Source organism: Panthera onca, chromosome C2, assembly GCF_046562875.1.
Source record: "Panthera onca isolate mPanOnc1 chromosome C2, mPanOnc1 haplotype 2, whole genome shotgun sequence".
NCBI lineage: Eukaryota > Metazoa > Chordata > Mammalia > Carnivora > Felidae > Panthera > Panthera onca.
This window is the reverse complement of record NC_138347.1, coordinates 88,554,758-88,575,679: the sequence shown is the minus strand read 5'-3', so window position 1 is coordinate 88,575,679 and position 20,922 is coordinate 88,554,758. Positions and strand designations below refer to the sequence as shown.

At 35.5% G+C, this 20,922-nt stretch overlaps 1 long non-coding RNA gene across 1 annotated transcript in view; it reads right to left on the bottom strand.

The window, feature by feature from the left end:
• The window catches only part of LOC144617437 (uncharacterized), a 54,943-nt gene extending 34,279 nt beyond the window's left edge, over window positions 1-20,664 (bottom strand). The window contains exons 1-2 of the long non-coding RNA XR_013549765.2: window positions 20,413-20,664; window positions 19,669-19,735 (exon numbers count right to left, since the gene is read on the bottom strand). This is a non-coding gene — a long non-coding RNA (uncharacterized LOC144617437). The remainder of the gene's footprint in view (window positions 1-19,668; window positions 19,736-20,412) is intronic.
• Window positions 20,665-20,922: the final 258 nt, after the last annotated feature.

Here is a 20,922-nt window from a genome sequence, read left to right as displayed (position 1 = left end):
TAGGAACATTTTTCTAGATATGTCTCCTCAGGCAAGGGAAATAAAAACAAAATTCAACTATTGGGACTACACCAAAATAAAGAGCTTCTGCACAAGGAAGAAAACCATCAACAAAACAAAAGGCAAACTACTTAATGGTAGAAAATATTTTCAAATTATATAATCCAGAAAGGGGTTAATATGTATATATATGCAGAATTTATATAACTCAATACTGGGGAAAAACAATCTGATTATAGATGGGCAGAGGAGCTGTATAGACATTTTTCAAAATGAGCCATACAAATGGCCAACAGACACATTAGGATGTTCAACATCACTAATCCTCAGGGAAATGCACATCAAAACCACAATGAGATATCACCTAACACCTATCAAAATGGGTAGAATCAAAATGACAAGAAATAATAAGTGTTAATGATGATGTGGAGAAAAAAAGAACCCCTGTGCACTGTTGGTGGGAATGTGAGCTGGTGTAACCACTGTGGAAAACAGTATGGAGATTCCTCACGAAACTGAAAGTAGAACTACCATATTATCCAGTAATTCCAATACTGGGTGTTTATCCAAAGAAAACAAAAGCACGAATTTGAAAAGATACATGCACCCCTATGTTTATTGCAACATTTTTTACAATAGACACAGTATGGAAGTAACTCAAGTGTCCATTCGTGGATGAATGGATAAAGAAGATTAATATATATATATATATATAATATATATATATATATACACATATATACACACACACACAATGGAATATTACTAAGCCATAAAAAAGAAAGAGATGTTTCCATTTGCAACAAATTAGATGGATCTACAGGCTACAGTGCTAAGTGTAATAAGTCAGAGAAAGACAAATACTATATGATGTCACTCAAATGCAGAATTTTATGAACAAAGAAAAAAGACAAAAACAAAAAAACAAAAAATCCCAGACTCTTAAGTACAGAGAACTGGTGGCTGCCAGAGAGAAAGTAGACAGAGGGATGGATAAATTAGATAAAGGGGACTATCAACCTTGCCGAACACTGAGTAATGTACAGAATTTCTGAATCATTATATTTTACACTTGAAACTAACATAACACTATATGTTAATTATACTTCAATAAGAAATATCCACGGCAACTCAAAATTCAAATTCCTTTAAGTACATACATACATATATACATAAACTCTTACAATAAAATAGAAATTGTCCCAGAATGAACTGTAGCATCGGTAAAACTTTTAAAATAAAACCAAGGGTGAATAACAGCTACAGAATACAATGTAGAGTGGACACGCATGATCACAGCATGCAAAGTGCCCTGGGGACTAGTGAGTTGGAAGCACATAGGCTTGTGAATGCTTTTTATCCTTGTGGGAGAAAATATTATCAGTGATCTCTCTGCCAAATTATCTTTCCAGCAGGTTCTAAATCCTTGAAAGGCCTGTAGGAAAATTTAGGGGCAAAAGTGTCTTCCATACTATTAGGACAGTAAGAACCAGCAGAAATAGCAGACGCCAAGCTGTTGGCATTTATCAACACAGCCTTTTGTCTGACAGCTACGGTCATAACTGATTTCCTTTTGTCCCAGGTTAACTCTTTGCCCTAACTTGAGATTTATGGCTCAAATTGTTTAAATCCTATTAGTTTTTTTCATGGAAAAATATATTGCTGACTTGCTTACTGACTTATTTACTGACTGGCTTGTTCAACCTCCACCCCATCTCTTATCCTTTACTACCATCCCCTCAGCCAACTTTCATAAGGTGAATTAGGCCTGATACTCATTTGCCATTAACACTTAAAGTTTGTGAACTGTACCTGTGTTGAAGCCCATTTCACCATATCTGGAAGAAGTGATATAGACACAGATGAAAAATGGTAAAATCACAACATACGGAGATGAAATTAACAAACCAGACTTAGAGAATCTGTATTGTAATTAATATTTACGGAGAACTAAGGGATAAGGTCTGTTTTAAACACTTCACATGATTACATCACTTAATTCTCTAACAGCTCTTTAGCATAAGTAATAGTTAAGCTCATTTTACTACTGAGGAAGCTGAGAACAAAGAGATTAAATAATATACCTACTAATCAGGGCAACTGGGTGGTTTAGTCAGTTAAGCGTCCAACCCCTGATTTGGGCTCAGGTTATGATCTCATGGTTTGAGTTCAAGCCCTGCATTGGGCTCTGTGCTGGTAGCCTACAGCCTGCTTGGGATCACCTCTCACTCTGCCCATCCCCTGCTCGTGCTCTCTCTCTCTCAAAATAAATAAAAGCATTAAAAAAAATAATATACCTACTACTGCTAGAAAATGGCAGAACTAGAATTTGAGCCTAGGCAGTTTGAGGCCAGAGCTCCTCCTGTTAACCATAATGCTGTATGCAGTCTTGAGAAGTGAAAAACAGGAAGGAAAAAAATCATGGTGCTGTTAGGACAGTGTATAAGCTATCATGGCAAATTACAATTTTCAAGAGTATCTTTGAATTAGTAACATAAAAAACCTATATGTACTCATCAATAAATTAGATTCTAGAGAGGCCTTGTAACTTAGATTGAGGAGTCTAGTTACTCATACCTAAACTGAATACAATGAAGGAATTGTATATACCAGTCTAAGGACTGGTATAATCTTAGAAAGCTTCCAAAGCTTTCAGGAAATTGAAATGGTTGTCTATTTTTGGTTGTCAGGTATATCTTTAGTTCCATTCCATTCAAAACTTCAAAGCAAGGCAGATGTCCATAGAAGTTATATGCCCATAAGGTAGTTTAGATATATGGATGGGATTTTTGTTCTTATCAAGGGAGGATATGGTGTTATTGTGCCACATATAGTGAAAATCCATGGTTGACTAATGAGGGCAGTGTCAGTAAAATATTATATTGAGCTTAGGATAACAAGGTTATATGGTGGGTTTGGTGTAACCTTCATCATTAATTAGCATTGTAGCTCATTATATAAAAGACTATGCATCAATTCTAATATCTTAGGTAAAGGACTGGGGAAAGTCTTAGAGAAAGGGAAGATTGATGAGTGTAGTCAGACATAAGGCAACATTTTGCATGATGGTTGATGCTAAGATTTGAATATTTGTGTTCCCCAATATTCGTGTGTTGAAACGTAGCGCCCAATGTGATGGTATTAGGAGGTGGGAGGTGATTAGATCCCAAATTAGTACCCTTATAAAAGAGGCCCAAGAAAGCTACCTTGCCCCTTCTGTCATGTAAGGACATGACTGACAAGTCAACAGTTTGAAGCTAGGAAGAGGGCCATGCCAGCACCCTGATCTCAGATGTCCAGCTTCTAGACTGTGAGAAATAAAATTGGTGTTTATAAAGCAATAAATCAATGATATTTTGTTAAAGTAGCCCAAATGGACTCAGAGAGTTGACAATCTGTTTTTACTTATGTTTCTCATGTAACAAGGTGCTTTGTAAGTCGGTCTGTATGTCCTGAAGTTCATCTGGGTTGTTATATCACGAAAGGACCATTTTGCCAGACACTAGAAAATACTGTTGAATTGGGAACATACTTGGAATGAATGAGGATGTTCTGAGTTGAGAGTAGATGGCATTATGAATAAAATGTTAATACTTTCATGGTTTGGCCTGCTCAGAGCTTTCTGAGCAAAGATTGCTAGCAACATGGGTTAAAGGATGATTGAACAGCAATACTAATATAGAAACATCTAGAAAAAAATTAAAGAATTATTTTCCTGAAAACTTTTTTTGTTTCTGTTTCATCAAGTAACAAAATCAGGAGCCATTTGTTTACATTTTAAAGGGTGGTGGTTATAAATACCTAGGAATCTTCTCCATCTCTTCCCAGAAAGAATTTGTTTTCATTAGAGAGAAAAAAATTTCTCTCCCTGTCTCCGGGAGAGAAATTCCTATATAAGCTCTGAAAGCTAGAGTTTTGGAGTTCCTCATCTATAGTGTAAAACTCCCTTTTACACATGCAGGTGACATCTGCCATCATTACCTTACCCTAGGGGGAAAAAGAATACTAATGTGAGGTTGCTGTATAAGTAAATAATTTGCCTTCCTCTCTGATGCATAAACTTTCAAGGTTAAAAAAATTACAGATATTAAAAAAACTTACTAGTTACATTGCAAATAATATTATTCTAAGTTCTGATTAACCAGTATGTTTGTTCTACATGAATGGCACTTAGAACAATGCTTCTAAGATTTGGTTGTGCAAGATGTTCATATGTTGCACAAGTAAAAAGGGTCACATAATTAAATTTGAGAAAAGTGGTGTACCATATCCCTCTCTGGGATATTTACAAATTGGGGTCCACAAACTTCATAATAAAGAAACATGTTCAGTCTTGATTGAGGATTTACAAATCAGAAGTACCACTGTGCCGTTGTAAAATGACTTCATAGCATTGTCTTATCCCTCCAGATGTGTCAAGAGTATCTAGAAGTTAGTGCCATATTCATAGGTTTATTTTCTGCCTAAATGTCCTGGAAGAGTTACTAGTTCATGTCATCTTTTATCTCATTGTCCTCAGAGTCTTAGAAGAAGTCACTCTATTGACCATCTAAAAGCAAAGACTATTCACAAAGAGCAGTGCTTTTCAATGCTGACAGCACATTAAAATCATCCAGGCAGCTTTTAAAACACCAATGCCTGTGTCCCAAGCCACACCAATTTAGAGAGCCTCTGAGGATGAGTCTTAAAATCCGTAAGATTTAAAAGCTTCCCAGGTGACTCTAATGTGCAGCCAGGCTTAAGAACCACTGATACAGAGGAGTGGTTCTCAAACTTTAATGAATGTAGGTATCACCGCCATATGAATGTAAATATCTGTGGAGCTTATTATTCAGCAGGTCTGAGGTGGGCTAGAAAGCTCCTTTTTTAAACAAATATTCCAGATGATTCTGATAAAGTTCTTCAGTGACTGCACCTTGAGGTACATTTGTATAAGCTGAACCTGTCATTCTGCCTGCTTCTTGACAGTTAATCAAGAATCCCATCTTCTGGAAAACAGAGAGTGATATTCCAGTTCTCCCTGTGGTATCTTTCACTCTGCCTCCATTTGCAGACATGAGGGATTTGAAATTACTTTAAAATTCTGACAACAATGTCCTGACCCATTTTTAATGTCCTGGCAGAACTCTAGATGAGGCAGGACAGTCTAACCCCCAGCAGTTAGACTCAGTTGTGAGAAGGTAAGCCCAGCCACTCTAGGAATATTCTCCTCAGAGTTCATAAATCGGACTGCTGTAGTCACTCCACCTGTAATATACCTGCCTTAGACCTCAATTGCAAATGAAAGAGAATGAGACATGCATGCACAGAAAATATGGGCGGTGGGGAGCTTCTACTTTGATAATGCTCAAGTAGTTCCTATCAAACTAAGATGCTGTAAATAACAACTATGACCTCTGGACAGGATACAGAAAACAACTACTCAAGAGACTAGACAGAAAACAAAAATGCCCAGATATCAGAGGGCAGTCAACACATAAAAGAAATAACACAAGGTAAGTTTCCCACTTTTTAATAGTTGTTAGCCTAAGAGCAGGCCACAGTTGGCATTCAATGTGGATAAAGCCCAGAAAGAGACACCAGAACGTTGAGGAAGCAGAATACCCAATATGGGAAATCCATAGGAACTAGAAAATGAAGCAGTGAATCCTAGAAAGAAAAGAACAATGGGGAAGTTGCAAATTCTTCAAATAACTCTGTTCAAATATCTGGCTAACCCTATAAGTATACATTCAAGAGGTAGCTTCCAAGTAGCCCAGTTAAAACTTAAAAAAACCCTGAAGAATGAATTCAGAGTTTCGAGTTTCTCTTTATAGGAATATATTAGAATCAAAATCTACAGCACCTAATTCATAATATCCAGCTTACATTCTAAAATTACATGTTAAAACTACAAAAATATCTATTTTCAAGAGAAAAAAATAAAGTCCAACCTCAAGATAATGCAGATGTTAGGACTGCCAAAGTTTGTATTTTTAATTTTTTTTAAAAATCTTTATTTATTTTTGAGAGACAGAGACAGAGTGTGAACAGGAGAGGAGCAGAGAGAGAGAGGGAGACATAGAATCTGAAGCAGGCTCCAGGCCCTGAGCTGTTGGCACAGAGCCCGATGCGGGGCTCAAACTCAGAAACCGTGAGATCATGACCTGAGCCAAAGTCGGACGCTCAACTCACTGAGCCACCCAGACACTGCAAGGAAGTACCAAAGGTTTTAAAACAGTTATTTTAAATATGCTCAATGAAGTAAAGGAAGATATGCTTGTAATGTGTAAAATAAATAAATAAATAAATCCCAACGGAGAAATAGAAATATAAAAAGTAGGGGTGCCTGGGTGGCTCAGTCAGGTAAGCATCTGACTTTGGCTCAGGTCATGATCTTGTGGTCCATGGGTTCGAGCCCTGCATCAGGCTCTGTGCTGACAGCTCAGAGCCTGGGGCCTTCTTCAGATTCTGTGTTTCCATCTCTCTGTGCCCCTCCTCTCTCTCTTTCTCTCTCTCCCTCTCTCTCAAAAATAAATCAATATTTTTTTAATTAAATAAAAAGAAATATAATAAGTAAATAAGGATTCTGACACCTAATTCCAGTGTTTGGAGAGGAGGAATTTGCCCACATATACAAGTAATTCTCAGATACCCCAGTTGGATACCCTATAATTTGATTTAATTTTGATACTATCTACCTGGAGAGAGCATCTGAGTCCACAGGTTAAGGGCTCAGTCCTACAAGACTTCAGAGGCCAGTTACAAGTCCAGGTTGTTACCTGTGCTTCTGACCCACTAGCTACAGGTTGAAGATTTCAATGGCCCCTCACCCCCACCACCTCCTGTTCCTTAGGTAACATTAATTTGCTAGAGTGTTTCACAGAACTCAGAGAAATGTTTTACTTAATAGACCATCAGTTTACTATAAAAGAATCTAACTGAGGAACAGCCAAATAGAAGAGATGCAGAGGGCAAGGTACAGGAAAGAGGAAAAAGCTTTTTTGACCTCAGAATATACCACTCTCCAAATTTTCATGTGTTCACCAACTTGGAAACTCTCCTAGCACATTCTTTTGGAGGCTTCTTTACATAGACTTGACTGATTAAATCATTGGTCATTTGTGATGATTCAACCTCCAGCCCCTCCCTTCTCCCAGGAAATCAGGGAGATGGGACTGAAAATTCTAACCTTCTAATCATGTGCTTGGTTTCCCTGACAACCAGTGCCCATCCTTAGGTTAAGTCCAAAACTCACCTCACCAAAATAAACTCAGGTGTATTTGAAGGGGTTTATTATGAATATTAAGAGACCTTTATAATTCCTATCGCTTAGAAAATTCCAAGAGTTTTAGGAGCTCTGTGCCAGAAACAAGGATATATATATATATATATATATATATATATATATATATATATGCACATACATACACATACACACACATGTGTGTATGTGTGTGTGCAAAACCAAGTGGAATTCTAGAAATAAAAACAAAATGCAGTATCTAATATAGAAAGTTTTATGGATGTACTTAATAGCAAAATAACACTTTCTTAAGAAAGAGTCAATGAATTAAAAAATACACCAATTAAACTTATCCAATCTGAAAAAGTACAAGAGAAAAGAATTTTTCAAATTAATAGTGCCTCAGGAGTCTGTGGGGCAATTCTAAAATACATAGACTACATGTAATTGGAGTCCTACAGGGGCTTTCTGAAAAAATATTTGAAGACATATAGGAGCCAAAAATTTCCTAAATTTGGTGAAAGACAAATTTATAAAGATTTCAGCAGCCCCCAAGCAGAGTGAGTACCAGCAAATGCCTCCAAGCATACCAGTAAAACTGCCAAAGGCCAAAGATAAAATCTTGAAGGCAGCCAGAGAAAAATGACATTGAATACAGAAAAACAAAAATTCATTTGAACATTGGCTTCTCATAAGAAACAACTGAGAACCAAAGACAGTTGACATGTGCTGAAGATGGCCCAGGAATAGAATGGGAGTGGGAATGGGGAAAATACAATAATTTAACAGAGCCATAGAGAGTGAAAATATTGAAAACTCAAGATTGGATGATACAACTAAATAGTACAGATAAAAATGAGATACAGGAAAGAAAATTCCACCATGAATCCTAGAACAAAAAGGGAATGGCACATTAATGTGGCACGCATCACCAGAGGGCAATATGCATATATTTATCCCAAGGTCATGTCTGAATTTGCACTTGCACAAACCGTGTTTCTCTCATACTATGGTCTCATATAAAGAAGCCCGTGTTCTCCACCTACTCCCTTTCCCTGACTACACAAGCACTTCCATGTACCTAATGGGAATAACTCTCCAGTGCTAGTTCTGCTCCATTTGTACTATATAATATAGCTATATATTTCAAAAGCCTCTAATATTTGTATACTTTAACACAATAATTTCAATTTGATTAATTTAGTCCAAGAAAGGTATGTGAAATGCAGGCAAATATTTACACAGAAGAATATTCGTCAAAATTTTATTTAGAAACATCTTTTAACAATAGTATTAACAGAATACTGTTAAAGTAACAGAATTACTTTATGGGTAATTTGCAGCTATTTCACAAGAACCATGTATGTTTAATAATTAAAAAAAGAAAGGTAGAAAAATAAATATGGTTCCTAGAAAAACCAAGCTGCAGCTAAAGTAATGAGGCATGGTAGGGGGAAATTGGAGTCTTGGTGAGACAGGGCATCACAAACTAGATAGGGAATCAAAAGTCCATGCATATACTGCAGTAAAATAAGAGCACACTCATGATTTAGGGAAATCAGAAAACTGGCAGGTACGGGCCGCAGATATATAAGCAAAGAAAATCAGGTGGTTAAAACGGGTTAGGCAGTCAAGTACTCAAGTAGAAAGTCAAAAGCCAAGAAAGAACAAAAATCATATGACAAAAATCATACAAGGGGATATTGAGCTCCCTATCTATGAAGCTTCCTATGTGCTCTGAGCTAGACTAGAAATGAACCTGAACATTTGGCCAGTTCAGAGTCCATAGAGGAAAGCAGATAAATCAGGGAACCTAACAAAAAAAAGGTAAAGATAGAGAACGGATTTCTGAAATCTTTTATGTAGCTGACACCAGGGAAGAATATGGGCAAGAGGAGAAGACAAAGGGAGAGAGAAAGAGAGAGAGAGAATATTAATGAGGTTAAGAGTGCCCCCAAATTGCTGGATACAAGGGCAAACCAGTGCAGAAATCAGGGCACTGGGACTCTACAGATCTTCAGTGTGGCTTATTCACAAGCGTATGATCTAAAATGTTATAAGTGTAAGAAGAATTATGTTAAATCATAGGTTATATGTATTTAATACGTGTAGTAAATACAATGCTTATGTATCTACAAAATATTCCTTTCATTTTTCAGCATAAGAACAATCTATATCTGATTTCCATTACAGGAATGTATAAGCATTTACTGTATTTTTGCAGACTACAGTTCACTAAAATACTACCATTTGTTTCCTACAATGCTAACATTCTGTTTTAGAAATGCCAAGTATTAGAATTTGCTGACTATATGCTTTTGATCTATTACAGAAGTATGCTACAGGTTCATCCTTTGGAAAGCTCACAATCACATAAATGAAAATTTACAATCTGTTACTCACCTTTAACCAATGCAGAGTAAATAGAGAATCTATAGACATTTTCCCATGTCTTCACAGCTTTTCACAAATACAAAGAGACACTCTGGCCCCAGCACTGTGCCTGTAAAATGCCTATGTCCCTCCTGTCAATGTTAATAACAAAATAAAGTTCCTATGACAATTTCTTTCAGTTTAGAGTTTATCTCAATCAAATGTATTATTAGTTATATCCAGTTCATTTAAAATTAACCACATCTTCTGTTCAGATGTTTCTGGAATTGACCTAGCATGTCTGCAGAGATAATAAGATTAAGGTGAATGAAGTAGTGAATAGTATAACATAGCCTAATTATATACCATACTCCCATTCACCTTAATTTGAGAAAGAGCAGAAGCTGGATGGAATTCAAATGGCAGCAGATTGAAAATGGATAAAAAGACTTTTTATGTGGTGCATAATCAGCTTTCAGAATTCACTGCTGCAGGATATTTCTCAGGCTAAAATTTAGTAAAGTTTCAAGATAAGAATAAGAATAGCATCTGTGGGTACACTAGCTGGATGTGAATTTATGAAAGCCATCAATCCTCATGCTGGTAGCCATAAAATCATCACCAGCTGGTGCTGGGATGGAAACCCTCCCTGTGGTATCCCACTGCACAATTGGCCAGATGCATGATGTGCTGTTGTTGTTGTACAAAGACAAAAGAACCCAGAAAGCCTGAGGCATTAGCCTTTGCAAAGGAACGAGTGTGCATGTGATGGAAACTTGCAAGCAAGCCATGAGCTGTGCTCCTGAGTTTCACAGTAACCGCCCCTATCTGTTTTTTTCATCAAATGTCATTTCCCCCGTCATGGTAAAACACAATGATTCCTCCTTTCCATGGAGTTTATTCAGTGTTATCACTGAATTATTGTGCACTTTATTGGTTAGAAATGCACATAATTTCTGCTGTGAATAACTAGACCACCTTTCATTTCTAACCGGCAGGTCCCAAATGTTCTTTTTTTTAAAGTGGCTACAATGGTGACGGCGGTCATCTGGGGCTTTGTTAATGGACAGCATGGCAGGTCTATTTGTTGGCATCCTCCCTGACACCCTGAGCCATTTAATTCCGTCTAACAGATTCAGGCCATGCTCCAGATCTCACAAAAGAGGCAAGAGAGAGTATTGATCCTCCTGTTATTGTTGGTGATTTACCATCGCGTTCCTTTAGCAAATTTAAACACACAGGCACACACACAAACACTCACCACTGGGGTCACAGCTGCTAGATGGAAGAGTAATGAGTGATTATTTTCTTATCTCCCCTAAGCTCCATAAGTAACTTCTCTTGTGGATTCATGACAGTTCTACAGATTTAGGCCAAATAAATAGTATCTTTTCAACCTGGGGTCAAAGGGTTCCTAAACATGGTAATAAATATCTGCTTAAAATAAAAACTCATACATGTTGAAAGCATGCTGAGAACTGAAATTGGAGAGCTACAAATTGTATTTTTTGACCATTCTACAGTCTAAAACACATTTGCACTGCGCCATTTTAGAGTAGTCTAACACAGTGTCACTAACGGGATAAATAATGTACCAGTGCACATTTAGGTGTATTGTTAACATCATGCCATGAAACTGCTTCTTCCCCCAAAGCCCAGATGTTCATCATGAAGACTGTTCCTCTTAAATGTTGCTGCATTAGAACACTGCTGACTTTAAGCATGTTACTATTGTACAGACTGCTTTTGAACTCGTTTCTCTCCTTTCCCAAGTTTCTTTTTTTCATTGCTTTATATACCTCCAGCGTTTGTGCCCTCAAAACATGATATAAACAAGTTATTCTATTAATGTGCTTGGGCTGCCATAACAAAATACCACAGACTGGGTAGCTTAAGCAATAGAGACTTATTTTGTCCTAGTTCTATGGATGACCAAGATCAAAGTTCTAGCAGGGTTGGTTTCTGGCGAGTCCTCTCTTCCTGGCTGTGGATGTCCACCTCCTCACATGGTCTTTCCTCTGTGTGTGCACAGGGAAAGAGAGAGGGCTTTGATATCGCTTCCTCTTTTACACTATCACCAGTTCTGTCACATTAGGACTTCACCTTATGGCCTCATTTGCTTCTTTAAAGGTCCTATCTCCAAATATACTTTTATTGGGGTTAGGACCACAACATGAATATTAGGGGGACACAATTCAGTCCATAACAATCATCTTATTTTTTTATTTAGTACCAAATAATTTTTTGCCTATATAAGAAATATCAAATTTTTTCTTGAGGTGGATGACAGTGTTTAGATAAATGCCAATTCTTAATAAATTGAAAAATGTATCACAGGCTCTTAAGGCAATTCCTAAAGAAGTGCTAAACATATGTTGAAAAAGTCAGCATTTTCCAGAATAGATTCCTATGATGACTACATCTAGAGAGAATAAATCATAGGAATTAATAATTTTTATTTAGTCATTAAAAAATCCATTCCATGCTAGTCCTTCATTATTCTATAGAAAAAAATTTGGTGCGATGGCTGAATAAGCTCCTAACAGCATCAAACAGTCTTTCTGCCAATAACAACTATAAACCCTGAACAAAATACTGCAAACATCTTGAGGACTTTGGGGAGGAAATAAGACAGGCAGGTTCTGAAGAGAAGTTATCACTAGGAAAAAGGGAATAGTACTATATATGCTTTATGTTCCTATGGACTTGGCTCAGTGAGGAGTGGCTAAAATTCTAATATTCTGATAGAAAGACCTCCATATTTATGTGGAACCAGGGAATGGAGGAACCAGGGAATGATCCCAACAACCAGATGATAATGGAATCATGGAAAAGAGGGAACCAGAAAAGGGGAATCTCTAAATTGTGCATATAAACTCTGTCCCAGTCTTTGGCTAATCCCTGAACTATGCATGAATAAGGAAAGCTACCAACTAGGGAAAGCTACCAGTAAACCATCCAAATATAAAATAATTAAACTTTGATTTGAGATGTCATCTACCACAGGTGAATCAGAGTTTGCAGTTTGAATCTGACCAAATTAATTGCCTTCAAAACAAAAAACATCAAGTCTTCTAAGAAATATAGCAGAATCTAGAGCTACACAGAATTACATTTATAATGTTTAAGATGCAATCCAAATTATGTCACATACAGATAACAAGAAAATTTGACCAATTTTAAAGGGAAAAGACAGTCAACAGAGACAAACCCTGAGATGATAAGAAGTTGGAATTATCTCAAAATGACTTTAAAGCAGGTGATAATAAATATATATTCAATGATATGAAAGAAAATATACTTGAAATAGATAATATGAAATCTTAGTAGAGAAATAGTATACATAGAAAGCAACCAAATGGAAATTTTAGAAGCAAAAATACATTATTAGAAATTCAAATGTCACTAGTTGGATTTAATAATAGAATGGAGATGACAGAGAAAATTCAGTGAACTTAAAGAGAGGTCAACAGAAATAATCTGAAAAAAAAGAGAAAGAGAAAATAGATTAAAAATAAAAAATCAACAGACACAGAAACCTATAGTAGATCAAAATATCTAACATATGTGTAATTGTAGTCCAGGAAGCAAAGGAGAGTGAGGGGGACAGAAATAAATCTGACAAAATACTGGCTGAAAAGTTCACAAATTTGATGAAAGCCAGATTCAAGGCGCTCAGCAAATTCCAAGCTGAATGAATACAAAAACACCCCAACATATACCCTGCCAGGTGTGTGTGTGTGTGTGTATACGTACACACACACACACACACACATGTATGTGTATACATATACATATATACATATATGTGCATACATATATAAATATATATACATATATACATACACACACATATATATACATATATATACACACACACACATACATACATACATATATACTGGTGGCAAACAAAAGATAAGACAAAAAATCTTGAGGTCAGGAAAACATATATACATACATACATACATACATACAAGCACAGAATAACAGACAACATACCCAGAAAATTTGCATCAAAAACCATGGAGGACAAAGACAGTGAAAAATATCTCTAACTTACCAAAGAAGAAAACAAAAGAAAAAAAAAATCAATCTGGAATTCTTTATACAGCAAAAATATCTATCAAGAATTAAAGAGATATAAACACATTTTACATAAAGGAAAACAAATAATTAGTCACTAGTATACCTACAATAAAAGAAAATTTGGAGTTCTTTAGGCTGAAAGTTATGACACCAGGGAGAAATTCAGATCTTCAAGGACAAATGAAGAGCACCAGAAATGGTAAATATCTTATTGAATGACAAACTATTTTTTGTCTTAACTTCTTCCAAATATACATGACTGTTTAATACAAATTTATAAAAGACATCAGAAGGTAGAGAGAAAATAGTCTAAATTGCAAAGTTTCTACATTTCATATTAAGTTATATTGATAGAGAAAATATTTTGGGTGAAAGTAGAATTTTTCTCAGTGAAATATCCATTTACAAACATAATGTTAGAAATTGTCACTCACACCCAATACTTTTGTATTTTACTTCATTTCTAAATTGTACTTGCTCCATCAGCAGATACACTAAAATTGCAGTAATACAAGAGTAATTTTCCTACCAGTAGGGCCAGAATGACACATTTACAAATAATTTAATTTACAAATAATTTAACAAGAATGAAGTGATAGGATTTACTCACTCTTTTAAAAATCCTTAAGGAATGCCATAATGGGATTCCATAATACATATTTGAATTCTTTCATCACATACACACACATGTCCTAAGAGCTGGATTAAAAGCATATAAGAAGGGATAGAAACTTTTTATCTTTCAAATAAAAACATGTCTTGTTTTAAATTTTAAAAAATGTAATGTTTATTTATTTTGAGAGAGAGAGACAGAGACAGAGACAGAGACAGAGAGAAAGAACAGGTGGGTGAGGGGCAGAGAGAGAATGGGAGAAAGACCATCCCAAGCAGGCTCCACAGTCAGAGCAGAGTCAGATGTGGGGCTCGATCCCACGATGCAAGATCATGACCTGAGCTGATATCAAGAGTCATATAGGTAAACTGACTGGGCCACACAGGTGCCCCAAATATGTCATATTTTAAAACAAGACAAAGAAAGCACTAAAAATGAAATAAGTTAAGAAATAATGAATAAATATTACCTTGGATTTGAATCAAGAAATATTATAAAATACATAAAAAAACACCTTAGAAGCTAAGAGAAGAAAATTCAAACTATTCCTAAAAATCAGTGAATAAAAGAAAAACAGTTCAAAGGAAAAGATATGAATAGGCACATAGGAGGTAACCAAAACAGCCAATAAACAGGTGAGTATATATTATCTATTAATAATCAATGAGATTCCATTTAGACCACATTGAGATAACATCTTTTCCTCAACAAATTAACAGAAATTAAAATACCTAACAATACCACATTTTATTAAGGGTGGATAGTGAACTCCTGTTTTTGGTAAATTGGTAAATTTACTACTCTAGATAGCAATTTTGTAATATCAGATAACTTAAAGACACAAATATGCTATTCCTAAGCTATTTCACTTATACATCTAGAAAAATTATTGCACAAATACCTATGCATAATAATAATTATTGCAGTATTGAGAATAAAAAAATGTTACTGAAGGTAATGAATCTATTATGTCAAATTCATAAAAATAAATGTTATATGGCAGTGAAAAATGAACATTAAGACAGGTAAACTTTTATGGATCAACATAGATCTATCTTACAAGCATAATGTTAAGCAAAAACACAAGTTGCATTTATGTCAAATGTTTTTAAGTTTATTTTGAGAGAGAGAGAGCAGGGGAGGGGCAGAGAGAAGGAGAGAGAAAATCCTAAGCAGGCTAACATGGGGTTCGATCTCACAAACTGTGAGATCATGACCTGAGCCTAAATCAAGAGTAGGATGCTTAACAAACCAACTGAGGCACCCAGATACTCCCTATCAGTTTTAAAACATATAGAGCAAAACAATATATTGTATTGCATACATATAGTTATACTAATATTAGCAAGAAATGCATTAAATTGTAACAATGAACACTAAATTCAGTATAGTGATTTTTCTTGAAAGGGGTGATCAGGGAAAGATACATATCATATCAGAGAGGACAGTCATAAAGCTGTTATGCTGGTCCTCACAAAAAATAATTATTTGAATTAGAAAATTATGGAGCTGAGATATGAACCCTGCTTTTTTTTTTTTTAATTTGCCATTTGAACCTAATCCACCAGTAAGGGATCTCATTTCTAATGAGCAAATGTTTCTCTTTTCATGTCTGCTCAAACTAAGCATAAGCTTCCCTCATTACCAGAAAGAAGCACCTATCTCTTCACCTTGTCATATGACTATACAATAGCACAAACCTATCAGTATTTATAACTAACAGACTACACAGCTATTTGTACAATGTTCACACTAAACAGCAATGTAAAAACATCAATGTAATAGACTTGGTGAAATCTTAACTTGTGCTAAATGTTTGAGTCTCAATTTTGGCAACATACTTTTTCTTCACGTCCTTCCTTCTCTAATATTTAGTGGTGAGAAATGAGGCTTCATTAATATATTCTGTAAACTCAATATCTGGCCACATCTATTCCTTCAACATTTCATGTTCAATAGCACACTTTACATCTGAAAAATTGCTTGTCTTCATATAATTCCCTAAAAATTCTCTGCACATATTTCAATGTGATGCCTATCATCCAGGGCTTTCAAAATGTTTCAGTCATGTCGACACACTAATCATGCATATATATTTAGTAAATCGTTTTTTTTTTTTTTTGCAAGGTACTCAAAATTCTTTAGACAGTACTTCATAAGTTTGTTCCTTAGAACTGTGGTCTTGGGAGCAATTGCCTCTGAATTTGCTATAAATAAGTTCAGAAAATTTAAGAGGAAAAAAATTCTTAGTCTCATTTTTTTCTCTTTGTAAGGAAAAGTTCAGATATTTGATTATTGGTATTTCTCTTAAGCATTTGAAAAAATGCTGTTCTAATGGGGAAAAAGTTTGAAAGCCAGTTCTCTGCACATGCAGTTGGAGCTTCAAACCAAATTTCAAGCATAAGAGCTTATTCAGATCTTGGCATCCTATGGGTCAAGACTGAAGGCAAATGGCAAATACCCTAAAGGAAGATTCACTACTGGTGAAAAATTTCCTTTGAAACTCATCCATAAAGTAAAAATTATAAGGCACACAAGAAAGACAAATATTATAAAACACCCTACAGCAATTGTTTGAAAAACTTTTATCAATGAAAGAGATATTATGTGCATTTTAAATCCCTAATTAGTGAAGACATCCAAGAACACAAAATTAGATGTATAAGTAAAGATAAATGGTTTAAAAAAAATAAAACAAAAATAAATAAATAAACCAATGTGACAGCCAGTGATATAAAACCACAGTAGACTATATATAATAGAATGGCATGTATGAAGAGAAAATTTGTCTTTGGAACAAAGCACTGACAAAGTCTCTAAAAATGCTTCACAAAGACACAAAAGAAACTTTTTAAAAAATGAAGGAAAACCTAAAAGACAGTGAAGACAGAAAAAAAAAGTTTAAAATCCTTGTAGTGGAAGTCCTAGAAGAAATGAATTTTAAAAAATGGTATTGAAGCTAAAGGATATCTATTAATTTTTTGAGATAAATGAAAACATGTATTCTAAAATTGAATTGGCTTCTCATGTACCAAGCAAGATTAAACAATCAAAAGAAAGAAAGAAAGAAAGAAAGAAAGAAAGAAAGAAAGAACGCAGACAGACTAGGAGGAAGAAAGCAAGAAAGGGGCCTAGTTATAGTAAAACTATAGGATTTTAAGAAAAGTCTTAAAAATTAATAAAGAAAATAGATCATGCAAACAGAAATTAAAATCTAATTGTGCCAGCTCTATGTTTATAGTGCCTCAACTTCAAATTCATACTTTATTAAATGCTATGCAAAAACAGAGATGGACCCTTTAAATATTTTCTTTTTCCAGCTGACAGGATACTAAATTTTAACAGTAAAGGGTGATGGAGAGACAAGGCAGGAAATAGAGGTGTTGCTTCTTGGTTCAGTGTACCTTCTTATTAGGCTCCTACAGTATATGTCCAGTTCCTGCAACACAGATGCCTCCCCAAATCCCAGCTTCTGCAGCACAGTGCAGGAAACTTCTCCAATGCTGCATTGCTGTACTACAGATGGCTTCCTCAGCACCCTCCTTCTGCACTGCCCAGTTGTCAGCTGCACTCATTACCCAGAAGATTCCCTTGGCATCTCTTTTGGATGGTATACAGTTAGAGAACAATACACAAAATCATCATTACTTCTGAAATGGATTGCAAGTTTAGGGATCTCCAAGACCACTTTTAGGTTTGATAATTCACTAAAAGTACTCATAGAACTCACTGAAAGCTGTTAAACTCACACGTTTATAGTTTATCACAACAAAAGGATACATTAATTTTGATTTCTTAAAATCAGCCAAGGGAAGAGATGCAGGGGCAGAGTCCAGAAGAGTTCTAAACACAGAGCTCTCAGTTGTCCCTTCCCACTGAGGTCATGGTCAGTGTTAACTCCTCTCAGCAAATATATGTGACAATATGCTGTGAATATGGCCAACAAGGGAAGTTCACCTAAGTCTTGGTGTGGAGATTGTTTTGGGTCACACAGACATAGTTGACCACCTGTGTGGCCAACCTTGATTTCCATCCCCTCTGGAAGTTGAGCTGATATGACATGGCTCAAAGTCTGTACCATAAATCACATCATTAAACTATCCAATATTGTAAACAAAGATACCAGGCAGAATATTCCAAGGTCTTAGAGAATATATCTCAAGAACCCAGGGCAAAGGCCAGACCTCTCTTTTGGTAAGGTTAAATCTTTACTACACAGATGGCTTCATGGAAGAGTGCCTCTGATGCAATAACTCCCCATAAATAGCTCTCCTCAATCCCTAGAAGGCATATTTTCATAAATTTCTACCATTGTGGAACCGTCAAAACTGGGGTTGAGTGAGTCACAAGTGTGTACAACTCAAGGTGGTCTGAATCTCAATCTGGCATTAGAAACAATTTCTTATATTTGTTATTCCTATATTGTTTATATTCTGCTTTCCTTCTCACTATCAAATTAATTCCTTGATATTCCAATCCCTTGTCACAGTTGATGATTCTTTACATTAAACTTAACCTATTCAAGTTGGTAAGTGGGTTCTGGCCCCTGAAGGTTTAGCATATACTGATTAAGTACAGATTTCATAGCTGTCATGACAGTCTCCAGAAGACAGTGGTAAATATCTTCATAATGCTAATTAAAATTAGCCATCGACATCAAATTCTATTCCAAGCAAAATTATATTTTGAGAATGAATAAAAATATGTTCTGACATTCAAAAACTGAGATATTTTATTAAAAATGCTGTCATTAAAAGAAGTAAAGGACTTTATTAGGAGGAAAAGATAAAAAAATTCAAAGCAAAGAATATGATGCAAGTATAATAGTAAACAGAGAAATAATTTTATACTACTGACATATGTAAATTAAATCTTCCCCTCTCTTCTCTTCCCTCTCATTCCCCTCACCCTAATTTCAAGTGTGTGTGTGTAAAAACAAACTGGAACCATAATTATGAATAATATCATTCTAAACATTATATGGAAATATAAAGGACAAAGAATAGTCAAAACATCTTTGAAACACAAAAACAATGTTGAATAACTATCAACTGATTTCAATATTTATTATAAGGTTAAAAGGAAGTAACGGTAGTGTGGTACTGGCAAAATGATTTTTAAAAGCTAAATAGAACAGAGTTGAGAGTTCCTAAGTGTATTCATACATTTCTGGACAATTGATTTTTGATGAAAGTAAAAAGGAAAATCAACACAGAAAAGGCAAATCAGTACAAACCTAAATATATAGTGATGGAATATTTGGATAGAAATATTTTAAAAAATAACCTCAATTTATACTTTACACCATATCCAAAAATTAACTCAAATAGGGTAACAAAACTAAATATAAAATCCCAAACTACAATACCTCTAGAAGAAAGCAGGACAAAATCATCTTGATGTGGAATTAGGCAAAGATTTTTTTCACTGCAACACTAAAAACATGATACATAAAGAACAAAGTGAAAATTGAACTTTATACAAATACAAAATTTCTGCTATTCAAAGGGCACTCTTCAAAGAATGAAAAGATAAGCCACAGATGGAGATAAAATATTTGCTAGCATGTATAAAACAAAGGATTTGTATCCAGAATATATAAAGAACTCTCGAAAAGTAAACAATGGAAAACTAACAACCAAATCAGTAAATGACACAAGATTTAAATAGACACTTCAAAGAATATATATAAATGGCAAAAACACACACTAGAAACTGGAACTTTTATTTCTGGGAAATGGAGTAGATGGACTTTTCCCTTTTTCTCCTAAATATAACTAGAAATGTGAGATATTATTTATAAAAGGAACTTAAGAAGACTCTGAGAGGTTAAGAGAAGAAAGCAGACTGGCTGGACCCTCAGGACCTGAGCAACGATATGGTGAGGAGTTCCCTAGGCTTTCTTTTTAACTTACATATCCCAATCCTAAGAAGCTAGCAACCTGGAAATACCTACAGGCACAGACAAAAATAAAAGCCCCTTTGAAAGCCTGCCCTTTCTAGCTAAAGGACAGGAAAGGGACAGCCTAACAAGACAGAAAATTCAAGATAATAACCTCCCTACATTAACCAGACACTAATGAAAAAGACATGGCCCCATGTGTTCCCTTACCAGCAAAGGCTGAGTTGGGAGCCTACACTCTTACATTTGGGAGGCTGTAATGAGTCATCCAACATCCTTGCCAGATTGGTAGAAGAGAAGGCCAAGTAGGAAGCCAGGATTTCATCCCCTCCAGCCAGTAACAAGGCAACTCTTCCTCCCTCCATTGTTAGTGGGACCATGTAGGGAGTCTGGAATTCTACCATCATACAATGGTAACGAGGCCACTCTGACCACACTGTCAGTGTAAATCACAAAAGGAGCCAGAACTCCCACTCTCCCTCCCCCACCCCACCACCTCAGATGTTAATGGAGGCTGAGTGGGAAATGGAGGCTCAGTTGTTAATGGAGGCTGATCTGCACTTGTATCTCCATAAGGCATTAATGCAGTAGTACCTCCAGTAAAAAAGCTGTAAGAAGGGATACAATCAAAAAGCAACATAAATAAATTAAAATGGAATTGTAAAAACTGTTCAAGTTATCCAGAGTAAGGCAGCAAAGAGAAAACATAAATGAAAAATA